The sequence below is a fragment of the Chlorocebus sabaeus genome, chromosome 7 (genome assembly GCF_047675955.1).
Source record: "Chlorocebus sabaeus isolate Y175 chromosome 7, mChlSab1.0.hap1, whole genome shotgun sequence".
NCBI lineage: Eukaryota > Metazoa > Chordata > Mammalia > Primates > Cercopithecidae > Chlorocebus > Chlorocebus sabaeus.
In genome coordinates, this window is record NC_132910.1 from 25646725 (window position 1) to 25654850 (window position 8126).

The following is an 8126-nucleotide window of genomic DNA, read 5'->3' on the forward strand; positions in this document are numbered from 1 at the left end:
TTAACATAACCAAGCACTGTAATGATTTTAAGGTGAATGTTGCAAAATGGAGGACACTCACCTAGAAATACCCAAGTATAGCTGCCTGTCTCTTAAAACTGCCATGAAAAATATTGATCACAAAATTGAAACATTTATGATAATTATTTCTTATATCTGTGTTGCAAGGTTACATAATGAACAAAGACAAGTAAAACTGTCATCTCAGATTGGAATAAAATTAGCTGCATCTTCTATTTCAAGTAAGATTGAATATTTTCCTTTGTTTATGGGACATTGGTCATTCTAGTTTTATAAAATGTCAGTTCATCTTCATAGCTTATTTATCTATTAGGTTGAACAATTTTTTATTTAGATATAAAAAATTGAAAACACTTCAAATATTAACCCTTTAACATTTGTGTTGCAAATGTTTATTCCAAGTCATTTCCCCATTTTTATTTAGTCTATATTTCTCTTTGAAATATATAATTTTAAAAGTAATATTTTCATATAGAGAGATCTTTACCGCAAGTTATTTTTGCTTTAGAAGGTTTTCCATTCATATAAAAAAACGCTGATTTATTTTATTTTTAAAAGATTCCGTGTATAGCAAGATGAAAATTTTAGTTCTTTTTAAATTTATCGTGACTCATTTGTCTCTTATCTATGTATTATATATAGTAAGGCAAAAAAATTTATATACTATATATTTACTTTATATTCATATATCCAAGATAAAATCCTATTTTATTGCTCACTTTTCCTCTTTTAGAACCAGTCCAATACATGTATTTAATAAGTACAGGTATATAAAATGCTTGGAGTTCAGGTAAAGTTAGAATATTATTATTAAACTTAATTTTCAAAATCGTATGCCTGTTAAGCTTCTGAGAACACAGAGCCCGGCGCAGTGGCTTACATCTGTAATCCAAGCACTTTGGGAGGTTGTGGCAGGTAGATCACTTGAGCCTAGGAGTTTGAGACGAGCCTGCCAACATGGCAAGAGCTCATCTCTACTAAAAATATGAAAATTATCCAGGTGTGGTGGTGCATATCTGTAATCCCGGCTACTTGAGAGGCAGAGGCACAAGAATCACTTGAACCCGGGAGGTGGAGGTTGCAGTGGGCTGAAATCTTGTCACTGCACTCTAGCCTGGGTGACAGAGTGAGACTCTGTCTCAAAAAAGAGAAAACAGTTACCTTGTAATAGATCGTATATGAGCATGATATAAAGATTAATAAAAAGGGTATTCAGAGAATAGTAGTACTTCCTTCCATTATTGTTCCCTAACCACTAGTTCGACTTTTCAGAGGTAAAAATTATTTTTTGTCACTTCAGAGATTTTCTGCACATAAACTAGTGATATAGGGTTCTGTTGTTCAGCACGCAGAGGAATGGCACCCAAGCAGCTTCCTTTCTTCCCTGTGGCTCCACCAACAGGAGGGAGTGGTTACTGTGTTACAGGAGTTTTTGGGGGGTACTTTGCCAACTGGAAATCTCCATAGCCAGTGGCGCCTCTGCCCCGGCTTCGCTCATGACCACAGGGCTTGCTCTGCCCACTCAACCCAGTGGGCTACACTCACCTAGCACTACCGGCCCAGAACCTGCTCCCACTGCAGCTCTGCACTCAGCCCGCAATTGGTCCAGGCATGTAGCAACTGGCTTCCACCTGGGGTGCCGGTGTCTGGATGAGGGGGACTTGATGGTGCCCAAAAACTCGGAGTGGCAAACAACTGCGGAGTTCCAAGAGGTGTTATGGCTCTCACCCGGGGAGTACTGAGGTCTGGGCCACAAAGAAGTGTTACAGCTCCCTCTCGTTCCTGCCGCCTGCAACATGGCAAACGGGGATGTGTTACAGATCGTTCGTTTTACAGTTCATTTGTGTTGTATCTCATTTAATCCCGCTGCCCACAGGGCAGTGAGTTCTGGATTCTTGTCCTGCAACCAAGAGGAATTAGGTACGCAGACACTGGACAGTAAGCAGCGTGGATAATTTTATTGAGCAACAGAAGGAAAGCTCTCAGTGGAGAGGGGACCCAAGGGAGAGGAGTCATCTGCGTGAGAGGGGGCCCAGAAAGTGAGTAATCCCATGTATGGCTGAGTTCAGGGTTTTCATTGGCTCAGAAGAGGGGAATGCATTCTGACTGGTCCATGGGGAGGCATGGAAAAAGCACCATTGGACCGGCTAAAATGCGTTGAGGGTATTCTCACTCTGGTCGTGGACTCTACCCAGAACTGACAGCTGGGTTTTCAGGCTTCAGGCTGTCTTTGTCTCGAAGGTCGGCCTTCACTGGGAACCTGTCCCTATCTGCCTAGGAATCTGTCTGCCTTTTTGCTATCAATTCCCCCTCTGAAGAGGTACATCTAACTGTTGTTAGGACACAGACAGTAACCGCTCTTAACTGCTTCATGCTGACAGAGTGCATTGTTTTGTGGAAATGGCAGTCAGATCTCTGAGGCCTAAGTGTTTCCCCGGTAATGGCAGCCATTGCCCGTGGTTCCATTTGCGTGACCATTTGGAGTTTGATGGTCTCTAGGTGAAAATAAACACATTTTACAAGGAGGTTAAATATGCATGGACCAAATATGTGTAGCATACAAAGAGGAGCTAAAAGGAAAATCTCTATTGCCAACGATAACAGAAATAAGAAGTAAAACAGACTACTCATTCTGAAAACAATGTTGTGGCCACAGATATTTCACCCCAGTGAAGGAAATTAAATCTTTTATGGGGGAAGGCAATTAAACTTTAGAAGAGAGATAGCTGTTTAGGAGAGTAGATAATCCCAGGGACAGTCAGTATTAAGGGGTCCTTGGCAAAGATGCCTTATGGTGAGGAACAGAACAAAGGCGAGTACAGCAAGCGTAAGTGAGACTATAAAGAGGATATCCTTTGAAGATTAATTATTGACACTTATGTTTTGTGATTTTTAGCTTGACATCTCCGATTTCATCACACTGTTGCCTTGGGTGCTCTTCTGGGTCAACGGAGGAAATTCCATCAGTTTCCCAGACTTTACTCGAGTATAATTAATCCAAGAATCCATTCCAGAGAACTTCACTGATGTAGTAGTAGAAAGAAGCACAGTTGAAGGCCCCTCTCAATCTAGGCCTACAGGGAGAGAAAAGGAAGGAAGAGCCTTTACCAGTACTAGGTCCCCTGGGTTGAATAGAGGTGGTTCTAGTTCATGGGATTGCGCCTCCGACAGTTGTTTCAGTTCCTGTTGGAAATGGGCCAAAGAAATTACATGTCTAATCAAATCAGGGACTTGTTGGTTTAGCAAGAAACCATTGATGATAAAAGGCCATCTGTACATCATTTTGAAAGAACTTAAACCCAGCTTCGAAGTGGTATTTCTAACACGTACTAATGCCATGGAAAGAAGAGTAATCCAGGGGAGATGAATCTCTTTAGACAGTTTTCTGAGGTGCCTTTTGATAATATCATTTGTGTTTTCTACCATTCCTGAAGATTGTGGTCTCCAAGCACAATGAAAATGATATTGTATGCCTAGCACCTTTGAGAACCCCGGGGTGACAGCTGCTTTGAACAAGGGACTGTCATACCATACTGGAAACACTAGTTTGGGGTTTTTTTAACCTAACATTACATATTTGTAGATGTTTTCAGTGCCAGTGTATTCAAGGCTGTGTCATTTATTCCAGAGTTGTAGAGTACTGCTTTGCTTGATACACCATGTTAATTAACCAGTATTTAGTTCATGGATATTAACATTACCTCGAGTCTCCTGCGAGAACAAATAAGACAATTCCTACTATTCTTACTATTACAGTCAAAAAGATATTTCGGTAAGATGGCTGAAAACAATTTATATATACAATTTAATGGCATTCCTATATAGAATCAATAACCAATTAGAATATAAAATGAAAAACAGTAATCACAGAATGATTTTTAATGTCTCTGCATAAATTTAATAAGAAATGTGTAAGAGCCCTATGAACAAAATATTAAAATGCTGTTATGGGAGATAAAAGAACATTTGAATCTATTGGAAAATATACCCCACTCTTGCATAGAAACACTCAGCATCATGATAATGTAAATTCTCTCTAAGGAAAGGCTTGAGATTGTATACAACAATAACAAAACAACAACTGGTCAATTTTTGAAAAAGACTGGCTGCATCAATAAAGTAAAACAGAATCAAAAGATAGGAAGCAATAGAGTCTTAACACTAACATTACAGATCAGTGCATAAGAATATAGATTATTCCATAAATGATGTTGAGAAATTGAGATAGGCATATAAAAAATAAGCTGTTTAGTTACTCTTTGCACTAAAGCAAATTTTAGATGAACCAAGTATTTAAACGTAAAAATGAAACTATGAAAGTATTAGAGAAGGCAAGGGAATTTTTTTTTTTTTTTTTTTTTGGTAATATTTAAGTGAAAGCCTTCTTGAGTGTGGACAAGGAAACAGAAATTGTAAAATAAAAGACAAATAAAATTAAACCACATGAAACGTTAGAGGTGTCAAAAAAAGTATCATAAAAAAATCAAAGTCCAAACAAAATAATGACAAGTCATCCCTAAAGCAAAGGACTAATTTTCTTTATATAAATGGTGCTTTATTTCTGTTTAATGGTGTAGCCCTTGGGTTGATAAGGAAATGGAAACATTATCACATTTTAAATATAAGAAACAATGTATCTTTGAGCCAGCAACATTGGTTCTAGGACTTATCCTTATAAAATATGCTTTCATATCTTCAACATGATACACATAGTCGGCTGGACATGGTGGTTCATGCCTATAATCCCAGCACTTTAGGGAGGCCAAGGTAGGAGGATCACTTGAGCCCAGGAGTTTGAGACCAGCTCTGCCAACATGGTGAAATTTCATTTCTACTAAAAATACAAAAAATTAACCAGGTGTGGTAGTGCATGCCTCTAATCCCAGCTACTCAGATGGCTAAGGCAAGAGAATCTCTTGAGCCCAGGAGGTGGAGGTTGCACTGAGACAAGATTATGCCACTTCACTCACAGCCTGGGCAACAGAATGAGACTGTTTCAAAAAAAAGAAAGAAAGAATAGTCTTACTTTCCTCCTAAGTGGTTGTAAAGATCAAATCTATATTAGTTTGCTTGAGCTGCCATAACAAAATACTACAGATTAGGTGGCTTAAACAACAAAAGGTTATTTTCTCAGTTTTGCAGGCTAGAGGGCTAAGATCAAGGTGTCAACCAGTTTGGTTTCTCCTGAGGCCTCTCTTTCTGGCTTGTGGACAGCCATCTTCTAGCTCTGTTCTTTCCTCTGAGTGTTCTAATACTTCTGGTATCTCTCTGTATGCCCAAATTTCCTTTTCTTATGACATCATTCAGATTGGATACTGGCCTACCCTAACCACCTCCTTTAAACTTAATCACTTTTTTGAAGACTTTGTCTCCAAATACAATCACATTCTGAGCTACTAAGGGCTAGGACTTTAACATATGAAATTTGGAGAAACACCATTTAGCTTATAACAGATCGCTGTCCATTCTGTTTCAAACAATAATATTTTTATCTTGCTACTGCAAAATTACCCTCACTCAAATCAGTGGAATCAACAGAATTAGTTTAGCTAGTAGGAATGTTAAAATAAATGAAAAAAAAAACAACTCTGTGAATGGAAGGATTTGTTTGTAAAATTTGTTATATTTCAATGCCAGTAATAATATCATATACTCTGTGATTAAGGTTTAAGTGAATAAATAATTTTATGAGTATTTAAAGCAAATACTAGTTGACTTGTAGTTTTACAGATAACTACAGAATTACTGAATCTTTCAGATGTTTTCTCAGATTATTATTATGTGTGCTTTCAATCATCTTCTTGGGACTTTATTTAATCCATTTAATAACTTAGCTGTGTCCTTGAAAAAATAAGACTTCAGATATGCAGCCGTTCCAAAAATGTTGCAATATTTATAGTTTCTGAAAAAAATTCTAAAGAAAAACTTAAGCTCAAGCTTATAAAGTTTATTTTACAGCATTTACAATATGCAATTGACGTCAACTCAAGAACCAAAATGAAGAAAGATGTTATGCTTATGAATAAACAAAAACTAGATAAAGGAATAATCAAATTATTTATTTCTGTTTTCCAGCTTGGATATATAGTAAACTATAAACAATTACAAGTGAAATTAGTTCCCACATTATTTATATCTGATGGCATTTAACACAAATAAATATCTTCTTATTTTCTTTATTACCTATCTCCCCAAAGAAGTTTAGACATTTAAAAAATACTAAGTCTTATTGCTCAATTGTCTTTTGTGAAAAACAAAGATCTTGCCCACATTGAATTTTGAAGAGTTAGTGTTTATAATTAAGTATCTTCGTGATTACCCAACAACTGTGCATACGTGAAAACATTGCTTAAGCCGTCATGACATTGCAACACTCTCCACAAATGAGGAAATTCATATCCAGTAAACTTTTATTTATTTTGCAATAAAATAAAGGACCCTTTCTAACAATTAGTGATACGCTCTTTATCTGAAATCTTTGTGATGGACAAGGATTGTTTCTTAGTCAGCCAGTGTGACTATGTGTGTGTGTATGTGCGTGTGTCTGTGTTTAGGGAGAAATGACGTATTATGTCTCGAGTACCTTCTATTCACCAGGCATTATCTTCAGCACTTTGAATATGTGAAATTATTTCAATTTCAGAAGTATTTCATGGTGTATGTTCTGTTAGCTCCATTCTATAGATAAAACTATCATTCAAGCTTGTTAAACAACTCCAACTTAATAAGTGTGGGATCTGGGATTCACAAATGAAGTTTAAAAACAGTGAGAAGCACTGTTACATATGCACATTAGCAGACTGACGTATGTGCATTAGCAGAGTCAAGACCCCAAGAAGTTACCTAGACTTTACATAAAGTGTCACAAAAACATAGATATCAGTCTATCCTCCCTCCACCCTCCAAATCTTCAAGAATGAGACTATTCCAGTTCTTTGTGATCTATTTCAGTCTCCATTCTTAACTGTCAGAGTATGTCTTGGAAGCCCTCTACCCCTTAAGAACACCCTCTTTTGTCCTGTCTTAACTGAAAGAGAGAAAGTCTGTTCACCACCATTCATAATTGAAAATCCTCTTTGTACTGAAAACACCCATTCCTTTTTCTGTTCTTAGTTGTCTGCTCAGCCCAGAGATTCTGGCTTGGACACTGATCTGAATCTGTTCTCATCTCAGATTCTCCAGGGGTTCCCAGGACAATCCTGCCACCAAATCAGAACTTAAAGTAAACTCCTGGAACAGCAGATCTGTCAACATTAATTGAATACTTCCATGTTTGTATTTCAAATAGGAATGACTCTGAGTTGGACTAGATCTCTTCGTGCTTACCCAAGCTATCTTACATATCAGCATGACTGAGAATTCAACAAGGAGATAAAGAGGAACAATGGGTAAGTTTAAATATCTCCAAATTTTTCAAAATAGATAAGTGAAAGAAATCTATGTGGTTTGTGTTTATTTTACCAGCACATTTATACTAAAACATCCAACAAGTATATTTTTACCAGGACATTCCTATGACTGTATCTATGACATAATTAGTGTTCATTCCTAAGTGCTTAGTTGATTATAATAATAGTTATTGTATAGGTTCTTTGCATATCTAATATTGTCTTTGTTTCTAGTTAAAGATATTAGATCCAAGACACTTATTCTCTGGGTATTTTCTTTCTCAGGTCTCTGGTTTTACTGTATAAATCTATCAGCCAGTTGAATTCTTAGATGTCTGTTTTAAATATGGGAGAGGCTGCAAAGAGAAGGTAAGTTCACAGATAGAGGTTGAATAAACGTAAACTTCTGATTATCAATTTTGAAGTTGTTAAATCTTATAATGATTTTCAATGGATTTTTTGCAAATTGGAAAATACATGAGTCAAGATCATTTGGGGAATGCTGTTAAGAATGAGATTGAATATGCTGTGTTTGGTTTTCTGTTCCCGTGTTACTTTGCTGAGAATGATGGTTTCTAGCTTCATCCATGTCTCTGGAAAGGACATGAACTCATCCTCTTTTATGGCTGCGTAGTATTCCATGGTGTGTATATATCACTTTTCTTTCTCCAGTCTATCATTGATGGGCATTTGGGTTGATTTCAAGTTTTTTCTATT